The sequence below is a fragment of the Nelumbo nucifera genome, chromosome 2, assembly GCF_055504915.1.
Source record: "Nelumbo nucifera cultivar China Antique chromosome 2, China Antique-T2T, whole genome shotgun sequence".
NCBI lineage: Eukaryota > Viridiplantae > Streptophyta > Magnoliopsida > Proteales > Nelumbonaceae > Nelumbo > Nelumbo nucifera.
In genome coordinates this window covers 7523755-7539152 of record NC_142650.1, presented here as the reverse complement: position 1 = coordinate 7539152, position 15398 = coordinate 7523755, and the positions used below count along the sequence as shown (strand labels likewise).

Genomic DNA, 15398 nt, shown 5'->3' with positions numbered 1-15398 from the left:
TTTCTCATTCCTAAGGTTTTTAGTTGCTTTGTATCTGTTTGTTGTATTGTACTAAGATAGAAATATACAGAAATAATCTGGAAAAAAAGAAAAAAAAAAGAAGAAAGGTTAGCGTTAGTGAAGAAGCTACACATGCTGCCAGCCACTTTGTTCAGCTTCTTGTTGTGCTGGGTTGCTTACCAAGCCGATGGTTTCGATTTGCCGCCCTGGGCTTGCACTGATGCAGCAAAAGCAATGGAGAATCAAGAATATCTCGTGTATATACAAAAACGTCCTTGTTTTGAAATTATTCTTTTCCCACTTGTCCTCTATTTAAGTTTTGGATTTGGAATTGGATTGCTCGTCACTCCTTTATTTTCGAGTGGCGAGTGCCGACAATCGGAGCCTATCCCACCATGGTCTGTAAACGTATTCATTTGTCCACAAGTGTATATCAAATTGTCCACCCGAATTACAAAAATCAAGCATGCAGAGGCGAAGGATCTGGTGTCAATCTGTCATGTGTCAACCCATCTCCATTTGGGATCAGCGTGAATTGGGATTTGCTCCTCACCATGTATTGGGAAATCTCCCTGAAGTATGGGAGGAGATGTTTTCGATGTGCGGTTGAGGCACGCTGTGAGATCGGTGTAAAGATCTGATCCGCGGACTCCTCCAGCGTAGCTGCCTAGTTACCAGGTATATTATCGCTGAAGCTGGGATGAGCTGACAAACTGACAATATCCCCCATTGCATTTCTTTCTCATCTCATGCTCATCGACTGTTGTATATGGTTAGTCCAATTGGGTTTGGCCAAATCGTGTATTGATATGTATATTGATGCATTTCTTTAAGAAAATGTTTTGAATTTCGTATGACTATTTTGAAATATGTAAAATGTATTTTTTGAATGCAGAACCAAAGGTTTTAAAATTTTACTTAGCGTGCATTTTTCTTATATATGCATACGCTTTATATAGCAGTCTTAAGGGATGGCTTCATCAACTGGCTCTCGCTTTTGTCTTCACCCTGCTTTTTTCACACAATCAAATATTATTATCAGCATAAACAATTACACTATCCTTCTTGGTCAGCAAGTATACTGCTGATGTCTGTATTAATAGTGAACGTGTAATTAACTAACCAACCAACCTGTGCCGTTACTGTTGCTACTGGTGCTAGCCTGCTAGGTCTTTTCCCATGCTTTTTTTTTTTTTTTTCTTTTCGGAAGATATTAGAAAGATAAAAGTAAAATAATCTTTTATTTTGAAATTTAAAAAAGAACGATGAATAAAATAGTCCTTTCCATAACAGTAAAAGGATAAGGATTTAGTAAATTGTTAGGAAACATAGGAATATTTTAAGTCAAATTCCAAACAGTAAGGATGAGATTTTTTTTCCCCAGTATCATAGTCGAATCCGAAATTGATAGTCATACTAGGTGTGGTGACTATAGTAGTGGGAACAGGGGGGCTTGGATGGTATTGGTGGTTGATATATTTATGCATTTAACTATAACATATATAATTAAGAAATAGATATTTTTCATATGAACTTGATGGGTGGGTTTGTGGTTTCCATTGTGATTGTACGCCCTACCAAATATGAGTTTCCATATTATGTAATTTATATGTATTTGTAATTAATGTACGTAATATATTATTTAATCTTTGCTTGTATTATGAATATTTATTAGCAATACTGGGTTCATGTGTTTTTTTTGCATGAGAATGTAAATCATACTGGGTTCATGTTCAGTATAGTGATTACAGAGTGTTTTATTTCAAATAGGCTGTTACAGAGTGTTCAGTATAGTCTTCCTGTTGTGTGACCACTGACCATGTTCAACGTACTAAGAGTCTGATTTGGCAGTGTTTTAACATTAAGACAGCCAGTTAGAAAATTTTCATTCCTTTGCCAAATGGTTTGATTTTGGATAGACAGGTGCAAAACAAATAAAGAAACCAAAGAGGATTTATCGATGCTTTCTTAGTTACCCGCCAAAAAAGAAAGGGTTACCACCATACCTATCTTTAATGATTGCCTATTCCAAGCATTAGTTTTTGTATTTTTGGTGATAATACTTTGTACGTTGATTAACAACGAGAAATATAAGAAATTTCCAATTCATGGTGCTGTAGATACAATATCTCAAGAAAAAGAAAAGGGGAGTTGGGTATGAGAAATTTTTGACATTGCAATGCTCTCTCGTGGTCGTGTCGTGGAAGATGAATTAATAATGCTGCTTTTCTATTAATGCTTCTTTCTTTGTTATGAGTTGCGACAATAAATGTTTACATTTCAGTATTCAACTTGAGCATGAATGTGTTGCTTTAAGCTTCAGCAGCAAATGCTGAACTAAATAGGAGACGGAGGGATCTCTAGCCTCTACAGGCATTTGATTTCCCAAACGACTAAGAGTTGTAGCCTCACCCCTCCCTCCCTCCCTCACTCAGGTATTATATTCATTATTCACGGTGTTTTAACGTTGCTGTTTAGCTCAGCAGTGAGTAAATCATTGTTCCTTTTGTTTTAAAATCTGCATTCATACATACAACCCCTCCCCCAACTACCTTGTTTCTATATATATATGACGTAGCGTGGAAGCAATGGAAAACCGGAGCTGGCTATGCAAGCACCGGGCGATCGCTAGCTTCTAGCGAAAAACACCGAATTCTCTAAGAGAGAGAAAAGGTGGCGGAAATTCAAAAAGGAAACCTTGAAGAAAATTCGGAAATATGAAGTATGAATTGATCAATAATTTTGGGAAAATAACAGTATTTATAATACATTTGGAAACTGTAAAAGAACTAGGAAATAACAACTAGGATAGATCTAAATATCTAATCTGATAGGATCGAACTCTCCTTGGTCTGATCTCCACCGTCCGATCTCCCTAGATGCATGAATCTTGGATTATCTTGCTAATCTTGATGCTTCTTGGAGTCTTGATAATCTTGGAAGAGTCACGTTTTATCTTGCTAATCTTTGAAAGAGTCTTGCTTTATCTTGCTAATCATGGATCAGTTCTTGCTTATCTTGAATTCTTGGACTTAACCTTATCTTGAATTGACCTTATCCTAGGAGCTGCCACCCCTAGGGGTGAGATGGGCCTCCATCATTCTCCCCCACTTGGAAAGAACTCGACCCTGAGTCGTGACTAAGATAGGCAAGTGTTATTTCCGGCAGGTACCGATGAAGGTCAACAACGTTGAAGGTCTTGGATATAACCATATGATCCGGTAAATCCACTACATAGGCATTGTCATTAATCTTCTTCACGATCTTATATGGACCATACTTCTGAGGCTTCAACTTGTTGCAAGTACCTACGGGAATCATTTCCTTTCTTAAGAAGACCATAACCTCATCACCTACATCAAACACTTGAGGTCGGCGGTGCTTGTCTACAACCATCTTGTATTTGGCGTTGGATTGCTCTAGCTTCTGCTTCACGGCCTCTTGGACGGACTGGATTTGTTCTGCCATCTGTTCTGTTGAGATATTGGCGCTGGGTACTCTGGGTAGCTTCACTAAATCCAGTGCATGGTTAGGGACCTTCATGTATACGATGGAGAATGGGGATCTGCCTGTAGAACTGTGCACTGCATTGTTATAGGCAAACTCGGCCTGGGCTATGGCGAAGTCCCACTGTTTTGGCCTCTCCCGACATATGCTACGAATTAAATTCCCTAAGGTCCGGTTTACCACTTCTGTCTGTCCATCTGTCTGCGGATGGGCTGTACTGCTGAAATTAAGTGATGAATCAAACAACCTCCACAGGGTCATCCAAAAGTGACTGAGGAATCGTGTGTCACGATCTGATGTGATGGTCTTGGGTACCCCATGCAAACGGACAATCTCCCTGAAAAACAATTTGGCTGTTGCGGATGCATCTACTGTTTTCTTGCATGGGAGGAAGTGAGCCAATTTTGAGAATCTATCAACCACCACGAAGACAAAGTCCATGTTCCTCTGAGTCTTTGGCAAGCCTAGCACAAAATCCATGGACAAGTCTTCCCATATAGCAGTAGGAACGGGTAGGGGCATGTAGAGACCTGTGTTCTGGGTTTGTCCCTTAGCTGTCTGACAAACATAGCACCTGCTTACAATGGTAGATACATCCCTTCTTAATTTCGGCCAGTAATATCGCCCCTTAATTGCTTCTACTGTTTTGTCTCTTCCCAAGTGTCCTGCTAATCCACCCCCATGCAAATCCCTGATGATCTTTTCACGGAGGGAAGTGCAAGGGATACTTAGCTGTTCCCCTTTCATAAGGAACCCATCATAAATAAAGAAGTCCTTTGCTGGCTGCTTATTTACGCATTTCTCCCATACCAGTTGGAAGTCTTCATCCTGGGCATATAAGTCTTTTAGGCACTCAAAACCCAAAATCTCAACACTGAGGGTCTTGATGAGAACTACACGCCTGCTAAGTGCATCAGCCACTTTATTTTGCTGTCCTGTCTTATACACAATTTTATATGGGAACTTATCTAGAAAGGCAGACCATCTAGCATGCAAATTACTTCTTAATTGCTTTTGTCTACTAAGATATTTTAGGGCCTGGTGGTCAGTATAGAGAACAAATTCTTTTGCAATTAAATAGTATTCCCATGTCTTCAAGGCTCTAACCACAGCATAGAACTCCTTGTCATAAGTAAACCACTTTCTCTTGGCTTCACATAATTTTTCACTGAAGAAAGCAGTGGGTCTTTTCTCTTGGGACAATACAGCCCCTATGCCAACTCTACTGGCATCACATTCAATCAAATAATTTATTAAAATCTGGCAAGGCAAGAACAGGAGCAGTACATAATTTTTCTTTTATGAGAGCAAAACTTTGCTCTTGTTCTTCTCCCCATTGAAATTTACCCTTTTTCAAACATTCAGTAATGGAAGCCATGATACTACTAAAATTCTTAATAAAGCGCCTATAGAAGGTTGCCAACCCATGAAATCGCTTGACATCTATGACAGTGGATGGAGTCGGCCACTCCCTAATGGCTTTCACTTTTTCCTCATCTACTTTCACACCATCATTCCTTATAATAAATCCCAGGAATAATAAATTATCATTCATAAAGATGCATTTCCTCAAATTAGCATATAATTTATTTTACCTCAATGTTTTTAGGACCTCCCTAATATGTCCCACATGCTCAGTGATAGATTTGCTGTATATCAAAATATCATCAAAATAGACTACCACAAATTTACCAATGAAGGGGCGCAATACCTGGTTCATCAGCCTCATGAAAGTGTTGGGTGCGTTGGTTAGTCCAAAGGGCATGACTAACCACTCGAACAAACCATCTCTAGTCTTGAAGGCTATCTTCCATTCATCTCCGGGACGGATCCTGATTTGATGATATCCACTCCTGAGATCTATTTTTGAGAAAACTACAGCTCCACTCAATTGGTCCAGCATGTCGTCCAGCCTAGGAATGGGAAATTTGTACCCAATAGTAATCTTGTTAATGGCCCTACTGTCGATACACATTCTCCAACTGCCATCCTTCTTAGGTGTAAGTAAGGCAGGTACTGCACAAGGACTCATGCTGATTTGAATGTGTCATTTTTTCAATAATTCTTCTACCTTTTCCTGTAAGATTTCATTTTCCTTAGGACTCATCCTGTAATGTGGGAGGTTAGGACTCATCCTGTAAGATTTCATTTTTCAGGAATCAGCTGTAACTGTTGGATGTCATCCCTGCAAATAATGTTTTCTTGACTGCCACTATCAATAATTAAATTAAATAATTTTCCCTTGACAGTACATCTGGTACGAAATAATCTGTGCTTTTGAGAAGTATCCTTATTTTTCTGGGACAACTTTAATTTTCTTACCACACAAGTATACTCCTCATGTTCATATGGACCCTTTTCATCCTCCCTATCAGGTCCACAGTATACTTCCTCCTCAATATCTTCTTCCTTCTCCCTTTCTACCATATTAACTGCCTTCCTCCTAGGACAGTCACTGGCTCTATGTCCCACCTCGTTACATTTAAAACATTTAATAGGAGCAGGCCTTGCATAAGGGTTACTGGGTTTAGGAGGGTTGGAAGGATTACCTCGAGTATGTCCTCCTGTAGTAGCCTTACCGGCGTTACTTGTGCTTGCCGGGTGAGAAGGTTGTACTGCCGGGACTGATTTGTTCCTGTCGACAGTTGCCGGTCTGTTGTCGCTCCCGCTGTACCGGCGGTAATTATCACTGTGTGCCTTGTCTTGGAACATTAATTCTGCTTTCAAGGCTAGGTTCCTTGCTTTCTGCACACTGAGAACCATCTGTACACCAATTTTGTCCCTGATGGACGGTCTCAACCCGCTCAGATAACGGGCTGCCTGCTGGTTATCACTTTCAGACAACTGGTTTCTTTCTGGTAATCTTAAAAATTCTGATGTGTACTCATTAACACTACGTGAACCCTGCGCACACCGCTGGTAAGATTCAAACATATATTGTTCATAGTCAGGAGGTAAAAATCTACCTCTAATTAATTGCTTCATGCGTCTCCAGGTTCGAACAGGACCCCTCCCTTCTCTCATCCGAGTCTCTCTCATCCGTTCCCACCAAACAGATGCACCTCCCTTTAATCGGAAAGCTACCAGTTTTACCCTTCGTTCCTCTGGTATCTCCATGTAATCAAAGAACCTATCGACTTCTGTGATCCAATCCAGAAGTCCCTCTATGCCAAGATCTCCACTAAAAGTAGGAATATCTACCTTGAGTTTAAATTCATCATTATTCCTACGGAGGTTGAAATTACCTTGATTGTGCCAATTTCTACCGTTTCTGTCGTTGCCGGGAAGAACTGGAGCACCACCAAATTCCAGATCATCATCACTGTCGTCGTCCAGGATTGGTCGTCGTAGTGCAGTATGGACGGGTGGTCTGTCGTGGTCGTCTCCCTCGATTTGCTGTGGATGTTCCCGGTTTCGTGGAGCAACCTCCCGTAACAAGGTTCGCAGTTGTTCAGCCATCTCTGCCAACTGCTGCTCGATGTTATGTGTGGTTGTACGCTGTTTTTCGATTGCTCTCCAAACAGCTGGAAACCCCTGATCTCCGTCACGGGGTGGGTTGCGACTGCTACCGTATGGGTTGGACATGACTGGGCGAATTCCCTGCTCTGATACCACCTGATGCAGCGTGGAAGCAATGGAAAACCGGAGCTGGCTATGCAAGCACCAGGCGATCGCTAGCTTCTAACGAAGAACACCGAATTCTCTAGGAGAGAGAAAAGGTGGCGGAAATTCAAAGAGGAAACCTTGAAGAAAATTCGGAAATATGAAGTATGAATTGATCATTTTTTTTGGGAAAATAGCAGTATTTATAATACATTTGGAAATTGTAAAAGAACTAGGAAATAACAACTAGGATAGATCTAAATATATAATCTGATAGGATCGAACTCTCCTTGGTCTGATCTCCACCGTCCGATGTCCCTAGATGCATGAATCTTGGATTATCTTGCTAATCTTGATGCTTCTTGGAGTCTTTCTTGATAATCTTGGAAGAGTCATGTTTTATCTTGCTAATCTTTGGAAGAGTCTTGCTTTATCTTGCTAATCTTGGATCAATTCTTGCTTATCTTGAATTCTTGAACTTAACCTTATCTTGAATTGACCTTATCCTAGGAGCTGCCGCCTTAGAGGTGAGATGGGCCTCCATCAATATAGCTGGGTGGTAAAGCATCTAATGTGGCATCGGGTCCCATGCACCTTCACTAGGGTTGGGGGTAGTTACGTGGCTCAGGGTTAGCTAAAACCATGAATAGCATGAAGGATGACCTTCCATTTATATATATTACTGTGACGAGTAGTCCACAGTCCACACCACAAGTGATGACTAAGTAAGGTCAAATGATGTTTGGGTCGCTTTTTTCTACTTCTCAAGGACCGTCTCCACCACATTGAGAGTCATATTCGGACATGGGGGTACAAAAGAGCAATGGGCATCATAACTAGATCTTCTCATCAGTCATCATAGGGGCCATGGGAATCAACAATCAAGGAAGCATCGATCTGAGGTCCCTAGCTAGAGAATGGAGAATGTCATGTGAGAGTGCCCATTGAAGCCTTTTCGAAACAGCACCAGATTGGATTTGCCACCGGGGTTGTCCATGGCCATGGGCTTCAACCAGATGCATTGATGATGGTGCTTCCAGCTGCGCTAATGGGAGGTTTTTGGGGCGCAGATTCGGACTTTCTCGATCTATGTGCAGGAAGGAAGCTTCAAAACCAGGCTGTTTTTTCCCTAGATGTTAGGAAAAGGAAGAGAATCCCTACTAGTCGCGCCCCCCCGACTCGCAACAGAGCCAACATGAAGGATCAAGAGACAAGAGATGGATAGATCATTGATGTGAGCTCTTCCTTCTTCGCAAGTGTCAAGACTAGAGAGTACGTGGTACGCACCTGCCACCAAGGGAATTGCATTTCTTGTCCCTTCGTCGTACATGATTGGTGGAAGAAGGTTCATGGGAACTGGGTATTTATTTATTTATTTTTTTAAATTTACTAGGGAATTCATTAGGTGAGGAAGAATTCCGTTGGCGTTGGGTAAATATTACCTGAGGCCTGAACAATTAAATCCTAATTAATTTAGTAGACAACTCCAGTCCCCTGATCGCTTGAATTGAGGGAGGTTTTCTTTACATCAGGTTAGCGTAGGTTGGTGGCTACTACCTATTAAATACTACACAGTACAAGACAAACTTGTGCAATCCTCTTCTGCTAGAGAGATTAGAATTGCTCTCTTCTCTTCATTTGGATGCCAAATTAAAACGATTCCATTTCCACCCAAAGTAGTGTTAATAATTTCCTATGTAATAGGATCCATTGGGTTGGGGGGGGGGGAACCCATTACAAAATGGGTTATTAGGTGATAATAAGCAAACTGTGTAGATTGAAGGTGGGACTTCTTGATATATTTTATAATCATCCTACTCATAACGTAATTGTTTTCTTTTCAAGTGTGGTCGGGAGTCATTTGCTCATGATGATTTTTAATTAGATGAGAAGCTGATGTTGGTATGGTATCTCCTCCATCTCTTGAAAGCTAGGAAACATGTTGTAGTGAGTGTTGTGTAGCTAACTTAGGTCATGGGCTTGAGTCTTGCATGCATGATTCGATCGGGACGTATATAATATCAACAACATCAGTTGGGTCCTGATTCCCGACTCCTGACTCAGTATCGTATAAAACACATGGAAAGCGGAAAGCGGAAAGCGGAAAGCAGTACGGGCCCTCGTTTAGGGGGAATTCCGTTCCGATGGTGACCTTTCCTAATTCCTAGTCTGGCCTTGTTCTAGCACTACCAGGTACCAGCTGCTGGCTGCAGCTAGCTACTCGTACCCAAACCAACCCAAATCGTATTGGGCCTATTGGCGTGGTGATCTAGTACTGGCGTGATTGCTCATTGGTGTCCTCTCTCTCTCGCCTCAGAGTCACTGAGGCTGAGGAGGGGGCATTTAGCGGTTTACCCAAAAACAAAAAACAAAGCATCGAGGTCGAACGGGATCTGGCCATCTGAGTCTGTCTTTCCATTTTCCATTTCTCGCCTCTCTTGTCTTGGGTCATTCTCTCTGTTTCTTGATCATCAGCCACAGGTTAAGCGCCTAGAGCATCAAAAAATTGCTGGAGTACTGTGACTCTGTGAGCATCCATTCAGACAAGATGCCCCCAATAACCTACTATAGCTTGAGCTATTCTTGCCCATGAACTACCATCATGATTCTCATCCCTCTCTCCACTCTTCTCCATCCTGTATAATTTATTATAGGGCAAATTTCTTAAACTACTCTCTAGAAAATTGACTTTGTTTACATATTTATCTTAAAGTATCTTTAAGTTTGTCATTGTGAAAAAAAACAAAATGTTAATTTTATCTTTAATTATTTCTCAAATTTTTAAAATAAAACTCAACTGATGAAAAAGTGGTAGAAGATAAATGTTATTAGGGTTGGTGCTTGAATACCTTCACCTCACTGTCCCTCAGGGACACCATTATTAACACTTTGCTTCTTCTGTTTTTATTGTAACTGTGCATTGAACTTAAACAGAGGAGGAGGTGTTCTGAATTTCTGATATTTTGTCACCTGATCACTTCCTCCCCGTCAATCCAAAACCCATCTTGAAGAACCGAAAGGAAACTCAAGAAAACTAATGCATTCAGCAAAACTGTGAAGAACGAATTTAGAAGGTTTTTTTTTTTGTGTATATATATATATATTTATATATTTTAAGCGTAAAATAAGGGCAAAAAACCCAACATTACACGTGCATGATTCAAGAGCACTTATAAGTACACATTTAACAAGCAAAATGTTCATTAAGAAACACAATGGGAATGGTTTATTCATAGTAGTGGCATCAGAATCAACAATGAAATTTTCTAACTTCCCCGGTATGTTGTGAATGAGAAGGGATGAAGGGATGAGAAATCCATTGTATGGACGCCCAAAGATCGCGGAATAAGGGGGCGAATTTCAAAAATTTTTCTCTCCCTTCAACTGGGAATTGCATTCCCTATTTTAGAAAATCATATTTTCAAGGATCATTCTTGAACCATAAACTGAACCAGATCTGAATCAAAAGGAGTAGGAGAGGATTATACCTGATACGGAGAAATAGTATCTCTCAACGAAGGTGTTCACGCCCAAGAAAGGATCCAAAGACTGCTCCCACTGAAGATGGCGCAGTGCAGGATGGAGTAGAATCAACAATGTTCTTCTCCAAGAACTCTGTCATTCGCAAGAATCAGCAGGATGGCACGTGAGCACAACTTCATATCAATTCTTTCTCAAAGAACTGATGTCAAGATCGAATCTTGACTTCTCCCACAACTGGAGATCGAACTGGCAAACAGGGTGGCAAGAACATGGAGGCGGCAAGAGAGTATTCGCAGGGTGCAGAATTCTCTTTTCTTGTGATTTCAGCACTGAAGAAAATCTGATTGTGTGTATCCTAAAGGTTGCCACCCCCTCCTTTTGTTAAACTAAAAGATCAGCTCCTAATCCAATTAGGAGCTGCTTATCCAAATCATATTTGGATTTGGATAAGACCCCTTTTAGGTGATAGGGATAAACCCTTATCTTATCTGCAGATTAGATTAGCTTTCTCCTAATCTCATTAGGAGGTTTATAGATCTGAATCACATTTAGATCTGGACTCTATGAGTGGATAGGGTCAAGACCTTATCCTATCTGCTAATCCATCTCAGAATTCGCCCCATTATTAACTAATAAAATAGCCCAGTTCGAAATGGGCTTTAGGCCTATTAAGCTTATGTGCTCACTTAACCTTCCTAACTGCTGCCCAGTTGGGCTTCCTTGTATGGCGTGGGACCCAAGCATTGATCTACACATCAGCCACATGGATTCGGCCTAGCCTTTGTTACAAGGCCTGGCCGAATACACTGTTATGGACAGTGCACCCCCTGAAACCTATCAAATGGGCTCTATGGGCCTAACACTTACCCTAAGTGGTCCCTGGGCCAAGCCACCTTGTAACACCCAGGGACTGTGAGTAGATGCAAGATTAGCCCATCAAGTATTATCCTCAATGGTCTTACACTTAACCTCTCAGCCCATAATGATCATACACTGCCCGACAAGAGAGGACCTCTCCCTCGGCTGCAAGGAACAGTGTTGCACTCTCTACTTATATGGATCCCAGGAATTAAAACTTTCTTGCAAACATTTTAGAAACCATAATATATATACTTTTATATCTCATAAAATATACTTTGCAAAACAAATCTCAACGGTTGAAATCGGCTGCCGGCAGTCTTGGTTTCCATCAGTGAGAGTGCATCCTTGATCATTACCTTTATCCGACAAAGGGGCTGATCCTGTCACTATGATCACCCACTCAGATGAATTCTCGGACTGTCCCAACATACCCAGATTTTGACCCCCGCTAAGGATCTCACTGAATGGTACATCAAAGACAGCCCAATCCGACACCTAGTGCAATATCATAATCGAGTCTAGGGGTCGGGTGTAACTTTCCAGTTTTGCCCATCAATCTCCAAGGTTCAGGGCAATACTGGAAATCTGGTCTAGTTCATAGATTCAATTAATCCTACACTGTATGTGCCTAGGGTCTCACCCTGGCAGCTGAGACAGGCCACCCCAATCGACTTGGTGGCACCACAGTGTCAGCCTTGTCAGGATAGGTCTCCCCAGACCGACTCACTGGCTATGAACATTCTAAACTAACACGAGTCTCAAAAACATACCAAGGGAACATGAATCAAATATGCACTTTTATTCATTTTCAATAAACTCATAAAGTACATCATTCTGATTGAAGGTAAGGGCATACAAAACTATCTAACAAGGGAGACAACGGCAAGGGAACATGAAAATGTTCCAATCTCTGAGACTCCTTAATCTCGAACACAATGGATATGTAAGGAAAGAATCCACCAGGGGAGTACTTCCCATCTTGAAACTTATTTGAATCAACCAAGGATACACACTTTCAATAATGCCCAACGATGCCCATCACTGTTTGTAAATCAAAAGCCTTGGAGTATCCAGCCCAAAATCAATTTGGACGGACCAACAAGACATATTGGATTGGACCAATTCGGTCCAAAGCATTTATTAGATCGGATTGGACCTGATTCGTCTATAAAAAATTTATATTGGATTGGGTTGGATTAAGCCAATACTTGGTCCATTGATATAAGATAAGAATATACATGTCAATGGACCGGGTTTGGGTTAAAACCAATCTAAATCAAAATGAATTTGAACAGATTGGACAGTCCAGACATTGAATTGGACCGGTCCAAATTGATCCAAAACATTCATTAGATTGGACCGGACCTGGTCCCTTTATAATTGACTCACATTGGACAGGATCGGATTGGACCAAGTCCAGTCCAATTGACACCCCTAGAATCAAGCTCACCAAACAATGGAAGCGGTCTGCTGCCCCTCCACATCTCCAACTGTACCTCAATGCCAACAGCTAGGGATCCACGACAGACATCCAGGACATATGTTGTGATGGGAGGGCGAGTCCTACCTGAGGTTTGAGATGCTTTACCGCCATGAACTTCAGAAGCAACAATTAGATGTGCTCCAATTATGCTTACACGATCTCCTGCTTTTGTCACTTGAGAGACTGGAATACTGAGTACTTACAGAGGAGAAGTGACTTCTCTACTTTAGTTGCAAACAGTTTGTCTAGAGGCAGTTCAATTATCTTCATCTCCTCCTTCGCTGTAATCTCAAACTCGACTATGGGTCTGTTCGGGTACCGTTTCTTCAATTCTTTAAGTATTTCAGGTGTACTTCTCCCGGATGCACATATAAGAAAAACAAATCCAAACTTCGGCTTATAGCCATTATTCCATCCAACTAGTTCGTATTAAGTTAGATTCAGTTGCAGTTGCTAATGCAGTTGATTGCTCACCATGACACCACTGTTCATCCGTTGTAGTTTTCTGAGTCTGCGAATTTTGGTTTCTATCGGTGGATGAGCTGCAAATGCTTTGAGCCATCCATTCACACCTACCTTGTTAAACCATATATCGCTGGACTCTGGCAGCTTCAAGAGCTCATTCCTAGGTGGGGAAAGGAGAAGCGGCAACCGTTTCTCTAGCGAATTTGGTGCTGCCGCAGCAACCCAGGAATTCCTTCTCGTTGAAGTACAAACCCATTGACGCCTTCTAGCTTGGGAATCGGAATTAGAAAGAAAAGTTTCCCCTTCCAACTCTTATAGAAGTGAGTTTTCTTTGCTGTTTACTGTTTGACACGGTAAATATAAAAGGGTACTTTAGGATTTTTAAAAAATGTATCAGTCACATGATGTGGTGTGACGAAAAATTAATGATAAAATTAATCAATTTCCTAAACCATAAAAATACTTTAAGAAATTTGCCTTTATTATATAATGTTGATTGAAGAAGGCCTTGCACTAGCATCAGTACTCCTGTTCTCCCGTCTCTAGCTACCCTACTCTCTGTTCTCCCATTTCCCATCTCCCATCTCTAGCAACCATGTTGGGAAAGGAACGTCGAAGTGCTCAAACTCAAAATACAAAGGGATAAGTTGACTGCAGTCCACGTCTCCATCTCGCACGCCTGTCAAAAATAATCTCCCTTGGGCCTTAGTCCTTCTGACTGCTTGGTAGCCAACTCTTCTAATTGGACAGTGGGTTCGGTCCAGGACTGAAATGGGCGGGCGGTGCATGACAGCATGAGGATCGAGGAGGCCCAGGACTAATGTCGTGGTTTTCTCTTTGGAGCTTTCAAAAGGAATCCACATAATCTAGAATTAGAATCCCAAATCAAACCCTTTATCACTAACGGGAGAAATTTAGGCTGTGGACATCCAATGTTTTATCTTCCGTGGAAGCAATACTAACTAAAACAACTTGGGTCCTGGGGAGTCTTGTCGTGGAGTTGCAGGTGAATGGATGGGAAAGAATCTAGAATGTAGAAAGAGGGTGTGTTTTTGTTAGATGTATAGTCCTGGGGAGTCTCATTTCTAAAGCTTTATAGTCTTTTTGTTTCTCTAGGCTCCATTTGGTTTGTAGGAATATTCTAAAAATATATTTTTTTCTCTCATTTGTTTTGAGGAAAACAGGGGGATAGGATGAGAAAAAAGTGGGATGCGGGATCCCAAAATTATGTAATCGGGGTCACATCAAAACAGTGCGACCCCGGTGAAAAAACTCAAGAAAACTTAACTTTTCTTCATTCGCTTGAGGAAGAGGAATGTGCATTTTCTTCTTCAACTAAAGTAAGGCGACAAACCAGCGATGAAGAGTCTTCTTACCATAGACCAGCGGTGACGGTGATGACGGAAAACAGCGACGAACCAGCAGCGACAGCGAACAATCCCCCTTCCTTTCGGCAGTGGCAACAAACCAACGATGAAGAGTCTCCTTACCACAGACCAATGACGACAACGATGATGGTGAATAGTCCCCTTCCTTTCGATAGCGGCGATGAACTAGCAATTAAGAGTCTCCTTACCACGAACCAGTGACGATGACAAAACAGTCCCCATTTCTTTTGACAACGATGATGAACTAGATACTATTCATTGCCTTCCTTATTCGAACAGAGGAGGCGGTGGTGGCACAATCCTTCACCATTTTCTTCACCATGCGGTGGCAAGAGAACCAGGTCGTGGCGATCTGCTTCTTTCTCTAATCGTCGTTTTCTTTTCTCCCTTTGAATTTCCTTCTTTCTCTGATCACCGCTGCAACTCTCGACAGTGGAGATATGCTTTCTCAGCACTTGTATCTCTCTCGATACTTTTTCTACCATTTTCTCATATAAACCAAACAATGGAAAGATACATTTTTACACCATCCCATTCTATCTTTTCCCATCCCACCAAAATCTTCCCACAAATCAAACAAAGGCTCAGGTCGTGCTTCTCCCCCCCTC

General features: G+C 41.4%; 1 pseudogene; it reads right to left on the bottom strand.

The window, feature by feature from the left end:
* Positions 1-12088: 12088 nt before the first annotated feature.
* On the bottom strand, positions 12089-15275 carry LOC148801903 (uric acid degradation bifunctional protein TTL-like; annotated as a pseudogene).
* Between the last annotated feature and the right edge of the window lie 123 nt (positions 15276-15398).